The sequence below is a fragment of the Orcinus orca genome, chromosome 20 (assembly GCF_937001465.1).
Source record: "Orcinus orca chromosome 20, mOrcOrc1.1, whole genome shotgun sequence".
NCBI classification, from domain to species: domain Eukaryota; kingdom Metazoa; phylum Chordata; class Mammalia; order Artiodactyla; family Delphinidae; genus Orcinus; species Orcinus orca.
In genome coordinates this window covers 2197582-2214512 of record NC_064578.1, presented here as the reverse complement: position 1 = coordinate 2214512, position 16931 = coordinate 2197582, and the positions used below count along the sequence as shown (strand labels likewise).

General features: G+C 45.8%; 1 protein-coding gene across 1 annotated transcript in view; it reads right to left on the bottom strand.

The window, feature by feature from the left end:
* C20H16orf95 (chromosome 20 C16orf95 homolog) overlaps positions 1-16931 on the bottom strand; it is a 45420-nt gene that overhangs the window by 12113 nt on the left and 16376 nt on the right.

Sequence of the window (16931 nt, the reverse complement as noted above, 5' to 3'; positions counted from 1 at the left end):
ACCCCTGGCCCGCCCTCCGCCACACCTGAAGCCTTTCCATCGCCATGGCTTTGCCTGGACTGTGCCCTCTGCTCAAAACACCCTTCCCATATGTCCTCTCCTGAAGAAATCCCACTGTCATCTCCTCTGTGACACCCTACGCCAACTCGCCTGGGCAGACCAGGTCCCTCGCCGCCCCTGTCCCCCGAGCACCTTGGTCAGAATCTCCAGAAAGACTATCACACACTTTCCCCTCTGAGGCCCAAGAGGCGGGGTTGGGGGTTCTCATCTGTGTCCTCCCGGCTCCCTGTGCACAGATGGTGCTCGGAAGTGCCAGCCCCACCTCCCTACAACAATAAGGAGGGCTGCATTCCCCAACAAAACCCCTCGGTCAAAGCAGCGTGTCAGAGGCGCCCACCATCTTAACTTCAGCACCAAGACCCACCAGCCCAGCCACAGTGCTGCTTTCTACACAGTGGGCACAGGGCAAGTGCTTTATAGTCACCAACTCACAACCACAACCACCCATGGACATCGGGACTTTCATCTCCACTTCTCTCTTGCAACTCGCCCAGGGACACAGAGAAAGGGGCACAGCCCAGAGCCCACCTTCTCCAGCACTTAGAAAAACAAAATTGGGTTCTCAGCCCCACCAGCCCTTCCTGCAGGATTTCTAGGCAGAGCTAAAAAAAATCTCTTCTGACTTAAGATGGGTCCTCCTGTGAGCAGAACTCAAAACTCAGACACAGAACCTGAATGGAAGCCTTAACTCATCATTTTATTTTCGGAATTTTTTTTCTTCCAGAAAACTAGTCCAAATGCCCATGATTTTCCCTTGATCTTAAAGTCTCATTTGGGGGACAAAAACAAAAACGGTCATCTCTCTGCTCTCCTTCACCTCCCAACCTATAAAATGTGGGGCAGCGCCACCTGCTGGCCAGCGGGTACAGGACAGCAGGCGTCCAGCCGAGAGGTGTCCAGTGAGCTGGCCGTCCCTGTGATCTCCTGAGCAGTTTAGCCTCTTCAGTCCCAATCAGGAGAGGAAATAAACATGGACAGGAGGTGTGGGAAGGAGGTTGGACTGGCCTCCGTGCACTCGCTTATCTGATGCAGGACCTGCGATAACACAGGAGCTTCCAGGACTGCCCAGCAGCCTATTTCAAAGGTCAAGCACCAAACGGGCACATAAGCCAGAGGACACAGGGCTTCCCGGGACTGGGAGAGCAGCCAAAGGCAGGCTTTGGGGGAAGGCAACCGGGCCAAGCGAGCCCCGACCATGGGCCAGGTTGGGGGCCCCAGGGAACAAATCGAGGGCAGGAAGGCAAGCGCTTAGCGTCCAGCACAGGACCTGGAACAGGGGGAGCCCCAGTAAATATGTCAGGAAGCAAAATGAACTGAGTCAATCAGCAAGCAGGCCTGCCTGCCCTGAGCCACAGCTGTGGGCATGCTGGGGGTACAGCCTGAACAAGGGGTACAGCCTGAACAAGGCAGACAGGGTCCCCGCCAGTCCAACACACACAGGGTAGAAGAAAACCCTGGAAACACACAAATAAATACATAGATAACAGTCCCACATGGTTTGTTACAGTAAGTTAAAGTCTCCCGGTAAGGCCCTCCATATTGCTCCCAATAAACACTGTTATAGGAGGAGACGGGTCCGCCAGAGACAGAGGCCACTTGAAACTTTCATTCAGTCGTTTGTTCGGTAAATATGGACTGAGCATCTAACACAATGCCAGGTACTGCAATAAGCACTTTGGTGCATTAGATCTTCACCACAACCCCTATGAGGCAGGAGCACAATGTGTATTTCATAGATTCAGAAACTGTGTTCCAGAGAAGTTAATTAATTTATCCAAGATCACACAGCTTCTCAGTAGCAGATTTGAGCTCAAGTTCAAGCCCAATGCCCAAGTATTAAGCGTGCTAAGCCCCATGATGGTCCTTCATTCAGGAGATATTTACTGAGTTCCTGTTATGGGGCAGGCATTGAGCCAGTTCCTCAGGATACATCAGTGAGCAGAACAGAACAAGTGCCCTTCCCTCAAGGAGCTGAGCCTGGGAAGACAGATGATAAACAAACGAACAAGAGAATGAGATGCAGGGGGCTGTGGGGGACAAACTGCTCAAGAGCAGAGCTGGACAGACCCACTTTCAAACTTGGCTCTGATTTCCTCTTTCTGAACCTCAGTTTCCTCATCTGTAAAATGGAAATAAGAGTAGTGCCAATGTGAAGATTTAAGAATACCTGGCACCCAGGACATACCCAAGAGAAGTGGCTGTTTGTATGAGTAGTTCAGAAAGAAAGACTGCATAAGGCAGGGGTTCCCAACCCCCTGGCCACGGATTAATTAAGAGGGTGTCTGCCAGGCTTCTTCACTATGAAGTTCATTCTTTACCCTTTGTGATTAGTTTCTCATGGGGAGGTTCTTTGAGACCACATAGATACTCTGTTACTCAAGAAAACTTTACATTAGCATCCAGTAATGATTCTTGCCTGAATCAATTATGGCTATGATGGCTGTCCAGTGGTGAGTTTCTAACCATTTCCTCTAACTTTATTGGTTGGCACTGCAGTATACCTTTTCTCAGAGACAGATTACCACGTAACAGTGGGAAATTAGTCTCCCTGATTCCTTCTTGCCCCCAACTTTTCTCCACACAGTAGTTAGAGAGATCCTTTGAACAAGGAAATCAAAGCCTGTTCACATGCAAAAGAATGAAGCTGGACCCCTACCTCACACCACACACAAAAATTAACTCAAATGGATCAAGAAGCTCAATGTAAGAGCTAAACTTTAAGCTCTTAAAAGAAAACATAGGGCTAAACCTTCATGACATTGGAATTTCCAGTGGGTCCTTAGATGTGACATCAAAAGCACAAGCAATAAAAGAAAAAAATTAGATAAATTGGACTTGATTAAAATTTTAAAGTTTCAAAATACACTATCAAGAAGTGAAGAGACAACCCCGTACCTAGGGGAGCAATAGGAGGTGGCCCTCTTCTGGACTGAAGCCCTGTAGGGTATGGAGACATCCCCAGCTCAAGTTGCCTCTGCACAGGCCCCCATGAACCTCCTGCCCTTTCCATCTGACAGCTCCATCGTCTGCACCAAATGCTGCTTACTGCACACACCTGATGCTTCTGCTGCCCCGACTTTTCCTCATTGATCATGCAGACAGTGTCTCTCAAACTTTAACGTGCATACGAATCACCTGGGTCTGTTAAGTTGCAGATTCTGCTTCCATGGGTCCGGGGTGAGGTTGTTTCTGTGTTTCTAAGAAGCACCAGGGATGCCACTGCTCTGGTCCATGGACCACACTTTGAGTCACAAGGTAACAGATGATCTGTTCACTGTATCAAGAAATGGACAAGAAGTCCTCCTCTCCTCTGCCACTCCCTTCCCTGCACTGCCCAGGGCCTTGGGAAGGGCTGCCTCCCTCTGAAGGCAGTGCCAGGTAGATGAGGTTTGTCCACTTGACCTAGAACTTGGAGACTGGGCAGAGGAGGGGCCCATGAACCACTGGCAAAGTCCTTTCCCCACCCCAAGAGCTCGACTCTAAAAAGAGACTATCTTATGGAGAGGCAAAATTTTGCAATTCTTGTGTATTCCAAAGCTGATATGGTACTCTTTTCAGGATTCAGGGCAAACAGAACAACTGACTTAAAGGTTTAGCTGGGCATGGAGGAGGAGACCAAAAGCAACAGCTAGTGCCAAGTGAGGACCAGAAAAAGAATCCTTCACATCCCCCTACCTGTCCTCACTGGGTACCCTTTAAAGTTGGCTGGAGCCCCTGCCTACATCTAGTGAACTCACAGGAAGGAACAGGTGATGGGGGAGTAAAAGGTAGGAGAGAAAATGGAGGATACTTAATATCTGAGACCAATTCTATGTCTGGTTCTCACACTTATCTTCAGCCACTTATCCCTCTTTTACAGACAAGGAAACTAAGGCTCAGAAAAGGTTAAACGGTTTGTCCAAGGTCATACGGCAACCAAGCTGGCAAGAAATGTCTGTGTTCCTGACTCCTAAATCAAGCTCCTTTCTAATAGGTCTCTTAAATTGAATGTTTATATTGAGAGAAAAATCAAAGTACAAATGGCATTTTGTGGGATGGCAACTGCACAAATCAATGTATTCCAATTAATTTGGAAAATCTTCTTGGGAGAAAGCAAACATTGTATTGAATGAGGGGAGGCAGTGAAATTGGTGGTCAGGGCAAGAATCATTTTCCAGATATAGGATCTTAAGGAATGGAATGAATGGTTTGCAGCTATTTATTTATTTATTTTAATGAGCCAGCAGAACTCAAGAAAGCACCCATTCATTCAAAAGCATTTAATAAGCATCTACTGCGTACCAGGCCTTGTGGTAAAGGGGACAGAGAGAGAGACAGGGTCATCGCACTTAGTCCCTAATACAATCATCTGTTATTCCTCTTTATACATGAGGAAACCAGGGCTCAGAGAGGCTAAGGAATCTGGCCAACTGGGATGTAAAGCCAGGTGTGTATGATCCCAAAGTCTACAGTCAGGGTACTACCCATATATCACCCCTTAGAGATGAGGACATCAAGTCCTCATCTCTGTGACTACATGGACACAGACTATACCTGATATTATTCTCAATGTTGGCCTAGATTCAGAAAAAACACACTCTATCTGCCGATCCAAGTTAAGTAGGAAACTAGTGACATGCTGTCTACAAGAAATAAACTTTAAATATAAAGACATGGACATATCTGAAGTAAAAGGATGGTCTGGCAATGATAGAGTAATAAGCACCAGATTTATCCTCCTACCTTATACACAAAAGAGAAGAAATATGCAAGCAATCTCAGTTCAAGAGAGTCATGCCTGGGAGAATGAAAACAGAGGTGAGTCTCATGAGAGAACACACATGGTAACAGAGACAGAGAATGCCCTCACTGAGACCATCAGTAGATGCAATACAGCTGAGGAAAGGATCCCTGAAGCTAGGTCAATAGAAATTATCCAAACTGTAAAACAAAGAGGAAGGAAGAGAGAAAGGAGCAGGAAGAGAAGGGGGAGAAAGGGAGAAAGAAAAAGAGAGGGAGGAAGAGGGTGATGACAATGAGGGGCTTTAAATACACTTGGGACAAGATAAATAATCTAATATACATGTAACTGAAATCCCAGAGGGAAAAAGAGAGACGTGATGGTGTAGAAGATATATCTGAAGTAATGGCTGAGAATTTTACAAAAGTAATAAAATACATTGTCACAAATCCAAAAAGATCACAGGACTTCTAGCAGGATTATTAAAAATAAATAAATAAAAACAGACACATCGTATTCAAAATACTGAAAGACAAAGAGAAAATCTTAAAGGCAGGCCAGAGAAATTAAGGAATTAAGGAAATGTAAGAACGACAGCAAACTTCTCATCAGAAACTATACAACACAGAGAACAGTGAAGTGGCATCATAAAAGTGCTGAGAAAAAAAATAACTGTCAACACAGAATTCTACCCCCAGGAAAAAGTACCTTTCATAATTGAAAGCAAAATTTAAAATTTTTTCAGAAAAACAAAATCTGAGATAATGAATTATCAGCAGATTTGTGCTACAAGACACTAAAGTTCAGTTTTTCAGGTGGAAGGAATATGAAACAAGACAGAATCATAGATCTACAGAGAGAAATGAAGAGCTCTGGAAACTGTATAAATGAAGGTAAATATAAAAGACCTTTTAAGTAACTTTTTAAGATTGTTTAAAGCAAAAATAGAAGCAAAGGATTGTGGACTTATAGCCTATGTAAAAGTAACAGGTGATAAGAATAGCACAAAAGATGGGAGAAATTGGGAGTAAACTGTTACAAAGTTCTCACACCAGACATGAAGTGATATATTATTTGAAAGTAGACTGTGAAAAATTAAAGATGTATACTCTAAACCCTAGGACAGCCAATAAAATATCATTAACTGTTTAACGATATAATAACAATGTATTGTAGAGTTCATAGCATCTGTAGAATAAAATGTATGAGAAAAGTAACACCACGGTTGGGGTTGCAGGAAATTTTTACTCACATCTCTTTGACCAAACCAACCACATCTGTAAAATGAGGACACTGCCCACCTCACAGGGTTATGAAGAGACCTAAATGAGATCACATGTGTGCAGTATGGAGCCCAGCCCTGACATGTAGTAAGTGTTGAATGAATGCGTGAATGTTCAGTAGCATATATCCCATTCATTACACGACAGAGTTAGGATTTCTGCCAAAGCAGAGACCCCCAAAAAGTTGAATGTAGACTTCCTACTTGGGGCTCACAAGGAAGTGGGTTAACTGCCAACCAGCTCTGTGTCTTCAAGTCCTGGTCTGTAATATAATCTATAATCAATTCCACCTCCAGAAACTCCCCACCTCCCAGGAGCTTGTAAGTGAGGCAGACAGAGTTTAGTCAGTAATGGCAGTCAGGAAAAATAAACTTACCTAGAGAAAGGAACAGAGAGAACCACAAACAGCTTATGCTGAGAAAAGGAATTCTGTAATCCCCCCAACATCTGTAACGCACATTTACCTTGTGATGGGCATCGGCACTTCTGTGTCTGACCTTGGGAAGACCCTAAGAAGTCTGGCTGGTTTGAAGATGAATGTATAAACCACACACAAACTCTACAGCAAACCAGCCAAAACATTCTCCAATCTGCCCTTGACATGTAAATATTACTATGAATCTAATATTAGATAATACTGCTGTGAATCTAATAAATCCCTAATGGAATAACAATTTGCATTAGGTTTTGGGTCCAAATCCTAGGCTAAGAGCAGCAAGTAAAGCCTACAGAATGATCTCTAAATGGGATGTTGGTCAAAGGAATGACCCATTTTCCATTTTGCATGGGAGAAACGTGACTCAACTTAGAAGGGGGAACTGCTTGAGGAAAGGAGGTGATGTGAAAGCCCAGGGCATGTCTGGGTGGAGCCAGCATATCTTTGAGGCTGACATATTGGATGTTCCATGCCCCGTAGGCTATCTTCCCAGCCCACCATTCTGCACCATTCTTCTGCAGCAGCCAGCTGTGCACAGATGCAGTCCAGCAGTAGTGTACTTCACTGCACTGTGCGTGCCTTGCTTTCTGCCCAGCTTCTCTGCCTACTGCCTCCAGAAGCCCGTCCTGTCATGGAAGAGCCAAAGACATATCACCCTGTGGGACTGCCCTCCACCAACGAGAGATCAGAGCCAGTGGGTAAACACTCACCCCTTCGGGCTCAGTGAACAATCGCTAGGCTCATTCTACATACTTCCTCGGAAATCCCCGACAGAATCAAGCCCAATCGCCCACTGCATGGGTTAGCAGCAGCCCTGACTGGGCTCAAAACCGCCTCACGCCTCTTCCCCCAAAGAATCGGTTTGCTCAATGACCAACTTAACTTTCAGAATTTACCAAATTTAACAATTTACCAAAATTTTGTTTATTTATTTATAACATTTAAAGTGATTTGTGTTGGGTGGAACAGTGTTAATACATTTTGAAGATTCTGCAAAGCTTTAGGTAACTAATTTTTATTTTGTCTTCATGATAGCATTTTAAGGAACATGCAGCTGCAACTCTCCAGCAAGAGGGAGAAGGTAACCAGGAGACGAGCACACAGAACAGCCTGGGCTGATGATCCCAGGCGGGCAGTAGGAGACAGAGTGAGGTGGTGGGGAGGAGGCTGCCCCAAACCCTACATCCTGGCCCCACCATCTTCCTCAACCCTAACGATCCTTCCAGGTTGGGAGCCTGCGCTCTGGGCGGCTGCCGGGTTTAAGTATCAGCAACAATTCCTGACAGCTGTGCAGCCTTGGGCAAATAACTTCAGTTTCCATAAGCTCCTCGATAAAAGGGGGAAACTCCCCAACCCTCCACCCCACCCCCACCCCCCCCACCCCGGCCAGAGGACTTCAGAGGGGGTGAGATAAGACGGCATGTGTTCAGCCCACAGTGCAGCAAAAGTATGATAAACAAGGGATGCTTTAATCATTGCTCTGGCCACAAATATTGCCTAAGGAGCTCCTGCAATTCTGAAGACGTAGCTGGAAGATACAAGATTCCTCTTGGCTACAGATGTGGTCACTTTTTAAGAGACACTGATTCGTGTACGAACCTTCCTGCACCACCTCTTCCCCAAGCCCTGGGCCAAGCACTGAGAACATCGCACACAATACTGCCCTCCAGAGGCTTCCAGGCGGGACACAGCAGGGAGAGGGGCACAGGGAAGAGGAGCAGCATCCACAAGAAAGGGACTCTGAAAGGGAGAAGCGCAGGTAGGGAGGGCTCTCCTGGCAGACAGAGTGAGAGGAGCAAAGTAAAGGAAGCTGGAAATAAAAACTAGGGGACCAGTCTGGCTGGGGTGGGGGCCGGAAAAGCCTGTGGCAGATGGGGTTTCACAGGTCGTAGGTCTCAGATGACTGAGGACTTTACCTACCAATAGAAAAAAAATCTATTCTTGCAATCAATGAAAGACTTCCTTTAGGGGGATGGAAATTTTTCCTTTGAAACTCCAAATTTTAATTTGCATCACTGGCACAGATATACATTACCCATTTAAGGAAACAGTTTCTGAACTCCTGAATCCTGCAGAAATTCTCCTGGGTATGTAGATCTTGGTTCTCCCTATTTGTCACCTCTGTGAAATTGCACTCAATCCTGCTCTAGCCCCAAATGCCTCTGAATAAATCTCACAGAATGCTGTGGTTGCCAGAACCCAATACGGATTACTTGATCTGGTGAACACTAACAAATTAGGAGAAGGGTGTGACGTGTGGCATGAGACAGTGAACCTCTGAGTGGACAGCACTTGGCAAACCCCTGCCTTGCTGAAAAACAGTGACTCCTCTAAAAGGAAACTTACAGAGACTTCCCTGGTGGTGCAGTGGTTAAGAATCTGCCTGCCAATGCAGGGGACACGGGTTCAAGCCCTGGTCCGGGAAGATCCCACATGCTGCGGAGCAACTAAGCCCGTGCAACACAACTACTGAGCCTGCGCTCTAGAGCCCATGAGCCACAACTACTGAGCCCGCATGCCACAACTACTGAAGCCCATGTGCCTAGAGCCTGTGCTCCACAACAAGAGAAGCCACCACAATGAGAAGCCAGCGCACTGCAACAAAGAGTAGCCCCTGCTTGCCCCGACTAGAGAAAGCCCGTGTGCAGCAACAAAGACCCAACACAGCCAAAAACTAATTAATTAATTAATTTTTTTTAAAAAAAGGAAACTTACAGCTGCGGGAGCGAGAAAAAGTCCCTTATCTTAGTTTTGTCACCTGTAAAATGGGAATGACAACTGTGACCTACCTCAGAGCTGTTCTAAGGAATAAGTGCAATATTCATGTGGCACAGTTAATACAGTGTCTGCGACATATGAAGCATTCAATAAATGGTACCTAGCTATGTTTACATCATCATCATCACCATCACCACTATGACCACCCTATAGCTAAGTGTGCCTAGATGGTAGCAACACCCCACTCCATAATCCAACATTCAAACACAGATTCCCCTCCTGGACATGGGGGTAGAATGCTCAAATGCGAAACATTCTGGGACTGAAGGCAGATACGCAGCATGCATCATCACCCCTCTCTACTCCCATTCCTGCAACAGACATTGCTAGTTGATCACAGAACTCAGATGCAGTCTCCTCCTCATTCTTGACACACCACTCAGACCCACAACAGATCAGAATTGGCCCAGGAGATGAAATATATCTACCCACTGAGACGTCCATGCCACTAGAGGCAATGGGCTTAAATTGTAAGAAGTAATTGGGCTGCCATCTGTTAAGGGACAGGCTGAATGGATTCCTGATTAGCCAGCAGAACTTTAGCTCAGGGTCCAAGGTTTTAAAAGCAAATCCAGGTTCACTCAAAAAGTATGAGAAATGCAGTAAGATATCCGGAATTGAGTCCCAGGACATTAATGGGAAAGTTGGTGAAATTTGAATACCATCTACAGTTTACTTAAGAGCAATGTTCCTTAGTTTTGGCAAATCTAAAGTTATTACAAAATTAAAACTTTACTTAAAAATTAGTCTGACTGACACAGGAATAGCCAGGACCTGGAACCCAGCTAGCTGCTTCACCTGGAAGACAAGGTGACCAAAGCTTCAATCCCCAGAGCTAACCTGGAATAACCATGTCATGTAACCATGACAACCGTAAGTGCCCGATTTTCTAGGATCTTCCCAATTTCCAACATTCAGATATGATACCGACTAACACTGATAGGTATAAACCTTCCTGTATAATTTTTGGTTTCCCTTCATGGAATACTCTTCAAAACAAACAATTTATTTGACTATCTTTTAAGATTTTTTTCTCATAAATTCATACATCTGAGAAAAAAATTTTGTCAGTCTGTAGGTCTCAATTTTTCTTTGTTTGATAACATGATCACAGTCTATAGAACCTCAGTGCCTTCAAGCTCTGAGGCTCTGTCCCTTCACATCTGTTCCATTCACTACTCACCCCTTTGGAAGGAGACATCCCTGGGTTGAACCCACACTCACTCAGTGACCAGCTGTGTGACCTTGGGCAAATCACTATACCTCTCTGAGCGCCTCCATTACCTCACCTGTTAAAGGAAGGCTGGATTAAGACCATGCATGTAAAAAGCCTGTGGAACAGGTAGAGGTGGGAAACAGTGAATAGTAGCTATCACCATTGTTGGCACTCAGAAAATATCAGTTCACTTCCCTTCCTCTTTCCCACCACAGAAAAGCAAAACGTTCTGATGTAATCATTAGTAATTGCAGCAAAGAAGGCTGTCTAGCTCATTTCATAGAAGCATCTTCTCACATCCTACATTCCTGAGCACATTCATGATCATCTTCCCACCTGATAGGTGGGTATTAACTGAGTGAACATCTCCAACTCTTACTAGATCCAAGATACTTTCCTGCAGGAAGAATCAACCAAGTAGATGGCCAAGGCTGCAGTCATAAAGGCTCTACAGGAGCAGAAGGATCTTCAGCCAGGTTCACTCAAGTGGCTTTTGAGGCTGAGGTTCCTTACCATGTGGCCTCTCCATAGGGTTGCTCAGGACATGGCCGCCAGCTTCCACAAAGGAAAGGATCCAAGAGAGAAGGGGAGAGGGCAGGGAGAGAGACAGAGAGACAGACAGAAAGACAGAGAGACAAAGAGACAGAGAGATGGAGGAAGAAGGGCAGTGGTGGTGGTGGGGATTCACAAGGATGTGAATTCCAGGAGGTGGAACCACTGGGCATCATGGAGGCTGGCTGTCACGACCTGAGGTTTGTTCCCAAGGACAACGTCTGGGAGCACAGATGGGGGTGCCTATGTCATCCTCCGGGGCATGGTCAAGTGGCTGCCATCAATTAGGACCGAAAGCAATCCTGAAAAGAATGAGAAGGCTGCGACTTGACAGTAAATGGGAAAGGTTGACACTGCTTCTCACTAGCTGCAACACAACTGGCAGGCATATACCTCAGGCATTAACACCTCCCTTGAGCGAGGGTAATTATTTCAGCACATTAGCAGGCTCGGCCTCATATGCATTTCAGAAACTCAACCAAGAATCAAAGCCAAGAGGTCACCCCTGCAGGTCGTTTTCAGATGGTCTTAAATTTTATTTAAGAAGGAAGAATTTGGGATTGCATAAACAGGGGCCACCTGTGCCCAACCCACCGGGTCATAATCAGCTTCTCTCTCACCTGGGAGTACAGAAACCAGAGAGAAGCTTGAAAACCCCAAGCAAACTTTGGAGTGCTTTGAGGAGAGTGGGAAGGAAAGCAGCTATTTTAATAGGAAAATAAATGAAGTGATAATCTTTTTGTTTTTAATCTTTTCACTGTGTCCAGAGGTAGGAAATTACAACCTGTGGCTTCCTCTCAGGCGAGCCCTTGGAAGCCAGGCCCTCAGGGACGCCCAGGGATCTAGAAGTCACAACAACTCAAGTAGCGAGGAGCAGTTCCAGGGGTCCAGCCTGGTGAGGCTCCTGCACATTTCACATCTGTGCTCTGAGAGGGAACAGAACCAGAGCACTCTACCTCAGTTTCCTCCTGTGTAAAGTGGGGTGAAAATTGTCTATTTCAGAGTACATTTTTATTATTATTGATCATGGCTGTAACTTGGCTACATGTATTGAAGGTTTGCTTGCTCTAGGCCAGGCATTGGGCTAAACCTGTCACCAACACAGCCTCACTTGGCAAGTGAAGAAAAGGGAACTCAGAAAGGTGAAATCACTGGCCTCACCCACTGGCTGGCTGGACACACACACTGACCCCAGGACTGGTGGAATAGAGCAGGCCTCAGCCTGTGATGGGTGGATGGGTGGATTGATGAACGAACAGATTAGCAAATGGAGGAATAGGCCCACTGTACTGGTTGTGACAAGTCCAACTCCTTCCCTTAGAAGAAGTATTGGAAATGTCCATGTGTTTGCTTTCTGCAGTCTGTGCAAATGTTCCACAGGAGAACAAGCTTTGGCTGTGAAATACTTCGTCTTTTCCCGAGGAAAAGCAGCACCTCTTTTCTCTTTCTCGTAAGTGAGGTAAAACAGTTTACATGGCCCCAACAGATCTAGGACCTTCAGGGTCAGGAGCTGGGGACTTCACCCAAACACACACAACATTAAAGTTCCCCTGAAGTTAATGTTACCACTGTTTTGTGCCCATGAATAAAGCATTAAACAAATATTGAGCCTGACACACCTCATTACCCAAGGTCGTTAAGCGGCTCAGGAACACCGCAAGCTCCATTTGAAGCCAATTACGAGGCCTCACACTAGGCGCTGGAACCACACGAGTGGCTGGCACATCCCCCAGCACATAGTAGGCACCTCGTAAAACACAGAGAGCAAGTCAACAGGATCCCCCTGCCCTGGAGATTAGCTGATTCCACCAACATGATCTGTCTCGGATCCCAGCCCACAGGTCCCCAAGGCTGCATGAGACACAAACCACAGCACTCAGAGTTAAGAACAGCTGTGAGCACAAAAAGCAAATGATCTACACCAATGATAAATACCAATGATTCAGGTTCTGTTTTCAATTATTTTTTTATTGTGGTAAAATGCACAAAATTTACCACCTTTGCCACCTTTAAGTATATACTTCAGTGGTATTAAATACATGCGTAATGTGATATTATCACCACCATCTATATCAAGAACACTTTCAACTTCACCAGCTGAAACTATGTGAGGACCCTTGAGATTCCATATGAAATTTGGGATGTGCTTTTCCATTTCTGCAAAAGACATCACTGGCACTTTGATAGGGGTTGTGTTGGATCTGTGGGTCACTTTGGGTAGTGCTGGCATCTAAGGAATATGAAGCCCTCCAGTCCATGAACATGGGTGTCTTTTCAATTACTCGTGTCTTCTTTAACTTCTCTCACCAATGGCTTTGGTTGTCAGTACACACGTCTTTCACCTCCTTGGTTAGCTTTATTCCTAAATATTTTATTTTTTGGTGGTACTGTAAATGGAATTGTTTTATTACTTTCCTTTGGGGATTGTTCATAGTTTGTGTACAGAAATGCAAGTGATTTTTGTGTATTGACTTTGCATCCTGCTACTTTGCTGAGATCATTTATTAATTCTAACAATTCTGTGAAATCTTTAGGATTTCCTACATATAAGATCATATGATCTGTGAAGAGAGATCATTTTAATTCTTCCTTTCCAATTTGAATGGCTTTTGTTTCTCTTTCTTGCCTAGTTGCTCTGGCTACCACTTCCAGTACATGTTGAATAAAGTGGTGAAAGCGGGCATCCTTGCCTTGCTCCTGATCTTAGAGAAAAAGCTTTCAATCTTTCACCACTGAGTATGGTGTTAGCTGTGGGGTTTTTATATATGGATTTTACTATGTTGAGATAGTTTCCTTCTATTCCTCATTTGTTGAGCATTTTTATCATGACAGTTGTTTTTATTTAACAAATAATTCCTTGGCACTTATCTGTCAGGAACTGTTTAAACTGCTTTATAATTATTAATTCATTTAACGGCCACAGCACCTTATGAGGTAGAACTATTGTTATCTCCATTTTATAGATGAGGAAACCAAGGCACAGACCAAACACACAGTAAGCTGTAGAACTAGGATTCAAACCAGACCACCCAGCTCAGAGTGCATGTTTGAAATGACCAGGAACCAGAAGAGAGGTCAGCAGGTTGAATATTTATCATATCACAGACACTTTAAACTTACCACATTACCTAATCCTTCCCCAAACTGTATGATGTAGATATCTGTAAACCCATCTTACCCCCGGGAAACTGAGGTACAGACACTTAGGAAACTTGCCCAGGGCCACACTATTAGTGAGAGATAAAGGCTGGGTTTGAATTTAGCATGTTTAGACTATGGAGCCACAGAGCACCCTGACAACTCCTCAGTGGTGGGAGTGGCGAGGAGGAGGTCCTCCAAGGTTCTGCACCAGAAGAACACAGACTGTGGGATCCCGAAGCTGGCCCTCCTAGGCTGTAGAGAGCCTCTAGTACATGATCACTGATGGCAGAAAGATGACCCGGAGACAAGACTTGGGGGAGGGGGGAGGAGAAAGGTGGGTAAGAGGGAGGCAGGAGAAGGAAGGAGAGGAAATGAGGAAATGGGAGAGGAGAAGAGGGAGGAAGTGGTGGCTGGGGGGGGGGGGGTGGTGGTAATGACACCAGAACCCATTTTTATTGCTATAGCACATGTTCAATCATGTAGGAATACCTAAGTATCATTTTAGTGACCAGATCACAGTCTTTCTGCATGGTGTGTATTCTCAACTTTCTGCCATCCAAAAATCCCAGTGGTAGAGAACGTCCCGTTTGCTGGTGCCCTGGATGACCCGGAACATGCAGGTGGCAGGACCCACTGCAGCCAGCCCCCCTTCTGCTTCAGTCTCCATCCTCCCCACCCACACCCACACCCACTCCCCAGGTGATTGCATCCAGCCGCAGGGCTCCAAAACAAGCCAGCTGGGAACTCGGATTTACACCTCTAGCCCAGACCTCACCCTTCCACGCAGACTCGGTTCTAACAGCCACGCCAACACCTCCACGTGGCTCCTCTGCAGTGCCCACCACTCCCACTCCTTCCCCCCTGCTCTCCCACCCCAGCCAATCCACCAGTATCTCAGGCTCGTTCCCACCATCCCAGGTCGCAAGGCCACCTCTCCTCAGCCAGTTCTCAGTATGGCCACCAGAGGGAGCGAGTTAGTATCCAACCTGGGGCCACTCAGTCAAGGAGCTTCCAAAGGGTTTTCCCAAGTCAGAATAAACCCTAAGTCCCTCCCATGATGCCAAGGCCTCGGGACTGGACCTGAGCTGACCTCCAGACCTCCATTCCTGACCACAGTCCACTTCATTCTCCACTCTAGCCACACTGGGCTCCTGAACTTCTTCACACTCCCTGCATGTCCACCCTCAGAGCCTTCGCACCTGCCACTCCTCTGGCACTCTGTCCCCACACTCGCCCCATTCAATCCTCTGCCCAGGGTCTCCTCTTCAGAGAGGCCCCCAACCCAATCACCACCCGTCCTTTTTCTGCTTCGCCTTTCTTCCTAGCACTGTCACCACCTGACCATCTCTTTGCTTACATGTATTTTATTGTCTTTCACTTTCTGTCGAGTCAGACCTGCTTGAGAAGAAAGCAATGTCTACGAAATGGCACATCTCGGTCCCCAATTTTGTCCACTGATGACAACTGGAGGCCCATGAGGGTTGGGGCATTGCCGTCCCAGCTCATAAATGTTAGTGACTCAGGGACCCACACAAGTCAGCATGTGCTGAGTTTTATGCCTGGCTAACTTTCCATGCTTCACACATGCCCTTGGCCATGACCTCAGCCCCCATTACTGGTGCAAGTCCAAGGACATTCCAGTTAAAGATGCCTCGCTCTTTTGTCTTGTTTTGTTTTGTTTTTAGTATGTTGACTGGCATTGTCAGCTGTCCTCAGCTGGAACCACACGGGATGACAAAGGCTATGGACAGACCACTTCCAGCAGAGGCAGTGCAAACACCCGCAAACTTGTAAGGAGCTGCTCACGGCTCAATTAAACAATGCCAATTAAAATGACACAGCAACAGCATGCTTTACCTCTCAGGCTGGCAGAGATTTAAAAGAGGAGGAATGCCTGGTGCAGGTATGGGGAAGGGAGGCCCTTTCACTGCTGTGTGGTAGGGTCGCATCATAGAGGCACTCTGAGAAACATCAATACACCTGTGTCACAGAAATAGCAGACAGGAGTCACCGCACAACCAGCACTCATGGCACTGCCCTGCGTGCACAGGTCTCTTCAGACACACGTCTACAGTACACACTCCCAAACATATTTGACAATGGAACCCTCTAAGAGCACCAAACATAGTGAATGTTCCGTGGAATGCATTTTGGAAAGAATTGCTATCTGCAAAACTTCCAGCAATAGTGAAGCTGAGATATAGGCTAGGAAGGTATCAGCATTTAAAAGAAACAGGGTTATGGGATAGATCCTGGTTCTGTGTGGTCTTGTGTGGTCCCTTGTAGTCCCATGTGACCCCATGTGGCCATGGGTGGTCCTGTGCAGCCACAAAAGACCCTCTCTGGGACAACAGTTTCCCCTTTTTCAAAAACAGGATAACAATAATTATCTCAGCTTCCAAGAATTAAATGTGAGAATTGGAAGAATTAAATGAGGTCCCAGGAGTAAAAGTACATAATTTAGTACTTTTAAAATCTGTATATCACATGTTTCTCTATTCTCAAAATTTTCCAAAGCAAACTGTACTGTTTTTTAAATTAAACTTTTGAGATATTTGTAGATTTACATGAAAGAGAGATCCCATGTCACCCTTTCCAGTTTTCCCCAACTATAGTCTTGCAAAACTATAATACAATCTCAAAGCAGAACATTGATAAAGTCAAGAGAGAGGATATTTCTTTCACCTCGAGGATGCTTCATGTTGCTCTTGTATAGTCACACCCACATCCCTCCCACCTCACCCT